The sequence below is a fragment of the Oncorhynchus clarkii genome, chromosome 22 (assembly GCF_045791955.1).
Source record: "Oncorhynchus clarkii lewisi isolate Uvic-CL-2024 chromosome 22, UVic_Ocla_1.0, whole genome shotgun sequence".
In the NCBI taxonomy this organism is placed as follows: domain Eukaryota; kingdom Metazoa; phylum Chordata; class Actinopteri; order Salmoniformes; family Salmonidae; genus Oncorhynchus; species Oncorhynchus clarkii.
Window position 1 is genome coordinate 37,803,648 of NC_092168.1, and position 9,992 is coordinate 37,813,639.

The following is a 9,992-nucleotide window of genomic DNA, read 5'->3' on the forward strand; positions in this document are numbered from 1 at the left end:
TCAGCACTCTTTTACATATGCATTGATACCCCAACGGTTCACACCTCACTAGAATGGCTCAGTCGAATATTTCGTCAAGTATTCGGTGATCAACAAAAAACTGGAAGCTTGCGCCACCTGCTGACCATAGACAGAGACGTGCGAGAACATACACATGATGAGAGATGTGCAGGGGTGAAAGTAAGGCGTACTGGTAAAACAGCCTATTATAATAAATAAAACAAAATGTCAAGAGAACTGTAGACTATTACACCATTATTAATCATTGCTGCATGTCAGAGGAGTGAAAAATTAGGGAATGGACTTGAAAACAGGTGGTATAGCCTGCTTACCATAGTAAACTAAACATAGTGGATGAGTTGCTTACCTCATTAAAATGAATCAAAATTGACAATAAATTTAGTAACCTGTGTTTAAAAACAAAGGACGTGCTTATCGTGTCAGCAGGTCAGAGGTCATGTCTACGATGGTCTTGAGGGGCAGGCTGCTGAGGAACCCCTACTGCTTGGCCCTCAGCTCCAGCAGTGCGTCTACAATCTTCTGCTTCCCCACCTCGGGGTGGCGCTCTGACAGCGCTGCCATCAGCGTATTGAAGCTGCCCATGGTTGTCCTCTTTTGGAGGCTGAGCTGCAGGGGCTGGAGAGAGAAATGCCAGATGAGAGCAGAGATCAAAGACATGGGAGAGAGACAAGGATTATGGGCAAAACAATTTGGGAGCAATCCACGCATTGCAACATATTGAAAACAAATCATATTTATATCTACAATCCCTGATTACAAACCAAAACAATAACAAAACTGTAGAGAAACGTTCTACCATTGGTAGGAAGAGTCCTGTCCCCCTAACCTTCAGTCAAGTGGTAGTCTAGGTGTTGTCTTGTAGTCTAGGTGTTGTCTTGTAGTCTTGGGGGCCTGGGGCGTCTCCAGATAGCCCTGTCTTTGTGCTGGCTGTGGAACCTGACTGCTGCTGTTGGGTTTGCCCCCTGGTCCTGACTCTGACCCTGGCTCCCAGTGTTGCTGGGTCAGTGGATGTGAACGACATGCACAGTTTGTCCCGGCATACTGTACCCGTCCATCTCACGCACTGCACTCTCAGCCACCTTTGGACCACTCATGGTCACTTTGGCAACTCTACAGGAACAGAGAACGTAGGTGAAAACATTCACATGTAGTCCATTCGTTCATGTGGAGGGTTAAAGCCCTTGTGAATACAAAAGTCTTTCTGCTATTGATCTAGTTGTAATTATGTTGACATCTTTGTGTAACAACAGTTACAGTGCATTGCGAAAGTATTCGGCCCCCTTGAACTTTGCGACCCTTTGCCACATTTCAGGCTTCAAACATAAAGATATAAAACTGTATTTTTTTGTGAAGAATCAACAACAAGTGGGACACAATCATGAAGTGGAACAACATTTATTGGATATTTCAAACTTTTTTAACAAATCAAAAACTGAAAAATTGGGCGTGCAAAATTATTCAGCCCCTTTAAGTTAATACTTTGTAGCGCCACCTTTTGCTGCGATTACAGCTGTAAGTCGCTTGGGGTATGTCTCTATCAGTTTTGCACATCGAGAGACTGACATTTTTTCCCATTCCTCCTTGCAAAACAGCTCAAGCTCAGTGAGGTTGGATGGAGAGCATTTGTGAACAGCAGTTTTCAGTTCTTTCCACAGATTCTCGATTGGATTCAGGTCTGGACTTTGACTTGGCCATTCTAACACCTGGATATGTTTATTTTTGAACCATTCCATTGTAGATTTTGCTTTATGTTTTGGATCATTGTCTTGTTGGAAGACAAATCTCCGTCCCAGTCTCAGGTCTTTTGCAGACTCCATCAGGTTTTCTTCCATAATGGTCCTGTATTTGGCTCCATCCATCTTCCCATCAATTTTAACCATCTTCCCTGTCCCTGCTGAAGAAAAGCAGACACAAACCATGATGCTGCCACCACCATGTTTGACAGTGGGGATGGTGTGTTCAGGGTGATGAGCTGTGTTGCTTTTACGCCAAACATAACGTTTTGCATTGTTGCCAAAAAGTTCAATTTTGGTTTCATCTGACCAGAGCACCTTCTTCCACATGTTTGGTGTGTCTCCCAGGTGGCTTGTGGCAAACTTTAAACAACACTTTTTATGGATATCTTTAAGAAATGGCTTTCTTCTTGCCACTCTTCCATAAAGGCCAGATTTGTGCAATATACGACTGATTGTTGTCCTATGGACAGAGTCTCCCACCTCAGCTGTAGATCTCTGCAGTTCATCCAGAGTGATCATGGGCCTCTTGGCTGCATCTTTGATCAGTCTTCTCCTTGTATGAGCTGAAAAATTAGAGGGACGGCCAGGTCTTGGTAGATTTGCAGTGGTCTGATACTCCTTCCATTTCAATATTATCGCTTGCACAGTGCTCCTTGGGATGTTTAAAGCTTGGGAAATCTTTTTGTATCCAAATCCGGCTTTAAACTTCTTCACAACAGTATCTCGGACCTGCCTGGTGTGTTCCTTGTTCTTCATGATGCTCTCTGCGCTTTTGACGGACCTCTGAGACTATCACAGTGCAGGTGCATTTATACAGAGACTTGATTACACACAGGTGGATTGTATTTATCATCATTAGTCATTTAGGTCAACATTGGATCATTCAGAGATCCTCACTGAACTTCTGGAGAGAGTTTGCTGCACTGAAAGTAAAGGGGCTGAATAATTTTGCACGCCCAATTTTTCAGTGATTGATTTGTTAAAAAAGTTTGAAATATCCAATAAATGTCGTTCCACTTCATGATTGTGACCCACTTGTTGTTGATTCTTCACAAAAAAATACAGTTTTATATCTTTATGTTTGAAGCCTGAAATGTGGCAAAAGGTCGCAAAGTTCAAGGGGGCCGAATACTTTCGCAAGGCACTGTATGTAGTTTCAGTCTACACTGAGGTTGTTGCTGCCTGATAGTTCTCAAACCAGAGCATTACTTCTCCCTGTAAAATTGGACAGACAGTGAACTTTTATTAGGATCTTCTGCTCTCTGGTGGCCACATTACTCACACTTTCCCAATTCCATTCTTTACTTGATTCCTCACATCCTATCTCCTTGCTTCCTTTCAAACAGAATTGGAGAAGAAGGCCAAAGGGGAGGGACCTTGGACCTTCTCCAAAACAGTCTCAAGGAATTGAGAAAAGATTAATTGAGTAAGAGACATCGTCTCATACTGAGGCTTACCTCCGTTACATCACAGGGTAGGCATAGGAAGGAGCTCTGATCCTTCTCCTTTTCCCTAATGTCTCCTAAATGAAAATATAAATGAATGTTTAAACACTTCTTATGAACGTGTTGTGTTTGTGTTATGAATGTGTTATGAATGTGTTATGAAGTCCTTATGTACCTACCGATAGGTAGTGTTAGCGAAACATCAAATTCAGCTATATTCAAATACTGAACTACGACCCAATCCCAAACGATGCACTTTGAAACACTTGAAACTCAAACATCTGTGTATGGAAAATCTTCTGTCCGTCATGCAGCTTTTTCCACTACCCAAATACTTGCCATTTTCACCCTCCTCCAAGACCACAGCCAGACCTCCTTCCTTCAGTGCCCCACCTTCAGGCCCAAGGTCCTCCGCTGCCTTGTACCATGCCTCGCTGGAGTTGTGGTCTTTGGTTCCACCTGTTGAGTGTGAGAGTTAGTAAATCCAGGTGGATCTGAACCAGCTCTGAGAACACTGTGGAACACCATAGTGCAACGCATTGCATGTTTATTCATTCAACATGTCCATGGATGAGTGAATAGGTCTCGTTACCTGGCCCCCCGGTTGGCCACAGGCTGCTTTGGGAGGAGGATGACTGCCTTCCCAGACCTGCTTCCCTCAGTCTCCGGGTGGACCACTGGACCTTTCCCCCTATAGGACCCTCCTGTCCTAAGAACCGATGAAAGAGACTGGGACACCAGTCTGTTTAACTCTACCTCTTCTTCACCACCTATACTGACGCCCTCTACGCGAATATCCCCTACCTGAAACTACTGGGATCTCCTATCTGAGGCACTGGAGGATAAAAATAATAACATTTCAACAACATCCAACTCGATTCATTTATTTATTTATTCATCCATTCATTCTTTAATTCATTAATATACCTACCCAGACAGAGCATTTCCCAAAGACTCGTCAATTATCTGACTGCATAGTACAACCCTAAATGTACTGAGAGGAAGGAGGGGTACCAGAGGATGCTCAACTGTAGGGTGGATGTAGATGGTCCCCGAGGTGATCTTCTGTGAGTCGACAGACAGGGGTCTGAGCTGGTCGAGGGGTACCCGACAGGACCTGTCTCATCTCTCTGTCGTCCACCTTCAGGACTTGCGACACCTTCTGGTGGAGTCTGGTGTGCACTGAGACTGATCCATCTTGGTTTCGCCTAGTGGGGGTGTCTCGTTTGAATCAGGTGTCCCCTCATTTACTTGCTTTATACATGAGAACAATCCCATCCTAATCCATAACACTGTGATAGTTAACATTGTTATTTGCTGGCTCGTACCTCGAGGCCTCCTCCTCATTAGCTAGGATCCCGGGGCAGTTGTCGTAAATCCAATCACAGTACTCGCTGCAGTCTCCTGTGCAGGAAGACACTATACTGCCTTCAGGTGGCGCCGCCTCCTCTGCTCCTCTGGGCTGCCCAGTGCTTCACTTGGTGACCACGAGTGACAGTGAGTCGTCACAGTCCGGCTCCGCTGACTGGCTGGTGTTGATGCTGGTGTTGGTGGTGTTGTTACACAGTGGTGCAACTTTCACTGGGGATGGGTCCCCCCCAGGTTTTATCAATGGAATGTGATACAAACAAGGCACTGGTGTGCTTTAGGACCATGCGTACTCCTCAGAGAGGTCGGGGAGGCTGTTTGGAGTGTTTATCTGACATACATTTTTATAATAATAATAATGTCTCCCCACTTCGAAAACCAAAGTTGCACCCCTGTTGTTACACTTAGTGCGGTCCATCCTAGTGCTGTTGAAATTAAAGTTCTCTGGAGGAGTCTCCTGGTCCAACATGGGGAAGTCTGCCGTCTGGTCGTGCATGGACACGGAGATGGCCATGGACTCATTGGTCATGGATGGCAGACAGGCTCTGCATCTCCAGCTCCATATCCAGAGAGAAGCTAGCCTGGGCTGACGGGTCCTTACACACCATCAAACTACTGCTGTTGCCATCCTGCCACCCTCCTTCCTCCCACAGCTGAGACAGCAGCTGGACCTAGGTGCAGTGCCCGTCCTGTCGGCCTGGAGAATCCTCTGTGGCTCCAATATGGCCGCCACTGGTATCACCACAGGCTGACTGGAAGCTGTCCTGTAGGCTGACTAGACAGCCCACTGCTGGGGTAGTGAAGGGCTGCTGAGGCTGACAGGCCCTGAACTGCAGCACTGTTCCTGCTGCCACCTGGTGGTAGACTGTCTGGACTCCTCCGTGCCCTGAACAGTTGAACAGATTTAGATCTTCTTTCATGTTGTTGGGAAGAGGAACAAAAATAACATGGTTGTATCAAAATAAAGAAACAATGAAGCTGAAGCAAAACAACTTTGATGCTGTTGTGATGAAATCAATGTCCCTTCGTGGGATTAATGAAGTCCTCCTCCTACTCCTACTACTAGTACTACTACCACTACTACAACTACTACTACTTCTACTACTACTTCTACTGCTACCACACCTACTACTGTCTACTACTACTACTACTACTACTACTACTGTCTATTACTACAACTACTACTGTCTACTGCTACTACTTCTACTACTACTTCTACTGCTACTACAACTACTACTGTCTACTACTACCACTACTACTACAACTACTCCTGCTACTACAACTACTACTTCTACTACTAATGTCTACTACTACTACTACTACTTCTACTACTACTACCATCTACTACTACTACTAGCACTACTACTACTTCTACCACTACTGTCTATTACTACTACTAGTACTACTACTGTCTATTACTGTTACTACTACTACTATTTCTACCGCTACTACTACTATTACTACTTCTACTACTACTGTCTACTACTACTACTACTACTACTTCTACTGCTACTACTACTACTACTTCTACTACTACTGCTACTACTACTACTACAACTACTACTACTGCAACTACCACTACTATTACTGCTGCTACTACTACCACTACTATGACAACTACTCCTACTACTGTCTATTACTACTACTACTGTATATTATTACTACTACAACTACTACTACTGCTACCGCTACTACTACTACCGCTACTACTACTACCACTACTACCGCTACTACTACTACCGCTACTACTACTACCGCTACTACTACTGCTACTACTACTACTACTACTACTACTTCTACTACTGTCTACGACTACTGTCTTCTACTACTACTACTACTAATACTTTCTACTACTACTGTCTACTACTACTACTCCGGCTCCTCCTCCTCCTACTGTCTACTCCTCTTCCTCTTCGTCCTCCCCCTCCTACACCTTCTCCTCCCCCTCCTCCTACTGTCTACTCCACCTCCTACTTCCTCTCCTCTTCTACTACTACTGTCTACTACTCCTCCTCCTCCTACTACTACACCTCCTCCTCCTCCCTCTCCTACTCCTTCCACGACTACTGTCTACTCCTCCTGCTTCGTCTCCCCCTCCGCCTCCCTATCCTCCTCCTCATACTAATCCTTCTTCTCCTACCCTCCTCTTCCTCCCCCCCTCTCCTCCTCCTCCTCCCCCTCCTCCTACAACTACTCCTCCTCCTCCCCTCCTCCTCTGCCTCCTACTCCACCTCCTCCTCCCCTCTTCCTCCTCCTCCCCTCCTCCTCCTCCTACTACTCCTCCCCCTCCTCATCTCCTCCCCCTCCTCCTACTACTCCTCCTCCTCCCATCCTCCTCCTCCTCTTGTCCCTCCTACTCCACCTCCTCCTCCTACTACTACTCCTCCCCCTCCTACTCCCCCTCCTCCTCCTCTCCTCCCCCAGTTTATATTTGATAAATGTTATGTTATCAAATATAAACTGTTATAAAAGTATAAGAAAATGATTAATTGAGTAAAATATACAGAGTAACGTGAGTATGGTATGTAGGCTATTCTTCCTTAAGGATAATTAAACCTGGGTTAAAACAGAAAATAGTTCAAAGTCAAGCAGAGCCATTACGTTTCACATAAACCAGTTGTCTGGCTACTTCCAGAGCAGGATGCCTCTGCAGAAGCTGATGGAATACTCCTTCCTCTGTGGAGAAGAAAGTTGAGGGGAAGGACAACTAATCCGTTGCTCAGTTTTACTGAGTCTATAGTAAGTAGGCTATGTCAATAGAATTAATATTTTACAGTCATTTGGTATCACTAGGTAGGGATTCTATACAACTGTTTAGAATATAATGACACAAGTGGGAGCTTTCGTTCTTGTGTTGCTCTGTAATACATTTGTAATACATTTCCTGGTCCCTGCTGTACTTTGTATAAACTTCCTGTCCTCTACAGGCAGGGATAAGTACCAACACAGCAGCTTGGGGTCAGCTCCTGGAAACGGGTGACATTCACCAGGTCAAACACAGACCTGTAAACGTACGGAGTTAGGCCTACGTTGCATCCCGATTCTCCAAACTACATACTCTAAATGGGTTGGACATAATATTATTTATTTTGTATTAAAATGGCCTAGCTCAAGTTAAAAAGTGAACATGCATTCCATTGGTTATGAGATTGGTGTTGTAAGAGGAAGCATCCTTCTTGTGCTTATTACTTTGAATAGTGTGTTTTGAACATTTTGAAGCGATTCCCGTTGATTTACCAGCCAAGTTGTTCATTGCATTTTGAAACCCACGTTGGTAAGGCACAATATCCATCTGGATCACCCCTGATGCATAGGGGATCTGTGACATAGGCCTAACTGCAGTGGTATAGTTGGGGGTATACTCCGTATGCCCATTTATTTTTCAGTGGGCATTGCATATACTCCATTCTTAATCCCCACTGATATGTATCAAAGTAGTGTCGTGGAGGTATATGCCGTATCAATTAATAGGGCTGATTGGAACGTTTAGCTTAAAAGGTTGCTAAATTCTTGTTTATTCACATTTTAGTCACACCAATGTACACACGGCAGTAGGTCTATGTGTGATGATTCCAAAATTCTATTTGCGGGAAAACACCGTTCTAAAATGAGCACCACACATGCACGAGGGTTTCAGGGACAGAGATGTAATTCTACTTAGAAAGAGAGGGGATTTAAAGATTCAACAACTATTATGGTTTGCTAATATTATTAGGATAATGCCTTTGGGTGCTAGACAATACGAAAAGCTGAAAGAAAACCAATAGAACTGGAGAACACATGAGTAAGTCCTTGTAAAAATAATTGCCTCCACGTTTCTATGGTGGGATTTTGTCTATAGGCTACTTTGAAACAAGGTAAGACATGCCTCATAACAGGAAGTAAAACGTCCAGGTTTCGAACAATTAAGGAACAGGAAAAATATAGCGATGCTAATGATAGGTCTAACTGTCTTCTGGTAGATGGAATGGTTTATTAAATGTTAAACCACCCATTAAACGTTAACTAGCTACAAAATAGTCAATGCCTACCTGTCAGAATGATACCGTGGTTATTTACGTCAATCCAGGGGCCATTTCTTTGGCATACGCCATCTCATGCGTACGCTACAGAAACACAGCTAATCAAGTGCTAGGTGCCTGCACACTTGAATTAAATAATTATTTGATTTTTCCCAGACCTCAAGTGGTCTCCTGATGTGGTTTAACTCGTGTGTAGTCTTTAACATTCTGTAAACTCCCTTGTCTTAAGGGTAAAAAATGACCGCCTTCACTAAAGCCCTAAAATGAAGCAGCTTGATTGAATTTTAACACCCGAATCTATTTTGCGTGAAGAATCAACCTGTCATTCATCACAAACCTGCATTTTATTGAAGGGAAACAATAACAGTCTTGAACTTTTTTGGCAGCATAGTGATAAATTCTTATATACTGTACAATGAGGAATTCATCTACAAAATACTAGTCTTCTCCCATTTTTTTGAACCATTGCCCCCACCCACAAGGTGTATAAACAACAATAAGAAATAAGAATAAAATAAGATAATAGATACAAAACAAAAACCTGAAGAAAATAAATCAATCAACTCTAATTAGCACATGTAGGACAGTATGCAGTGTGTGTCCATGGACAGTGCAGATGAATGCAGCCTCAGGTGGATCAGGACAAGATTCAGCCCCCTGAACAGCTTTCAGAAGCGCTGCAGAGGCTGCTGTGCGGGGGAGGCGCTCCCTTCTTTGAATGTGTGGGGTTGCAAATGCCTTTCCCAGCTGTTCCAGGAACACCCTCCTCTTGTTCCGCTTATAAGGCATCCAGGTAGGGTTGATCTTGTTCCATATCACAAAGGCAATGTGGGGCCAGCGGGCAGTCATCCTTCTGCAGCTGTAAGTTCCAATCACCTTGTCCAGGTTGTCCACGCCTCCGTTGTTTTGGTTGTAGTCCAGGATGATGGCTGTTTTGTGCAGTGCGCTCTTTGGGAGGTAAGAAACTAGAGTGATGGTGGAGGTGAAGGCAAACTTTGATGAGAAGGCCTCTCTCCCCCTTGTTGCGATTAGTACAGGGGGGAGCTCAGGCTTGTTCTTTCTAACTGTGCCAACCATGGTAATCTTCCTCTTCAGGAGCTGCTGGCTGAGTTCAATCTCAATTTCTCATTGTGTGTGTGTGTGAATGTGTGTGAGTGAGTGTGTGTGTGTGTGTGTGTGTGTGTGTGTGTGTGTGTGTGTGTGTGTGTGTGTGTGTGTGTGTGTGTGTGTGTGTGTGTGTGTGTGTGTGTGTGTGTGTGTGTGTGTGTGTGTGTGTGTGTGTGTGTGTGTGTGTGTGTGTGTGTGTGTGTGTGTGTGTGTGTGTGTGTGTGTGTGTGTGTGTGCGTGGGTGCGTGCGTGCGTGCGTGTGTGTGTGTCTTTGTGGTTTTTGCGGTGTGTAA

At 44.4% G+C, this 9,992-nt stretch overlaps 1 pseudogene; it reads right to left on the reverse strand.

Annotated features, from left to right (window-relative positions):
* Positions 1-498: 498 nt before the first annotated feature.
* On the reverse strand, positions 499-9,669 carry LOC139380122 (uncharacterized; annotated as a pseudogene).
* Positions 9,670-9,992: the final 323 nt, after the last annotated feature.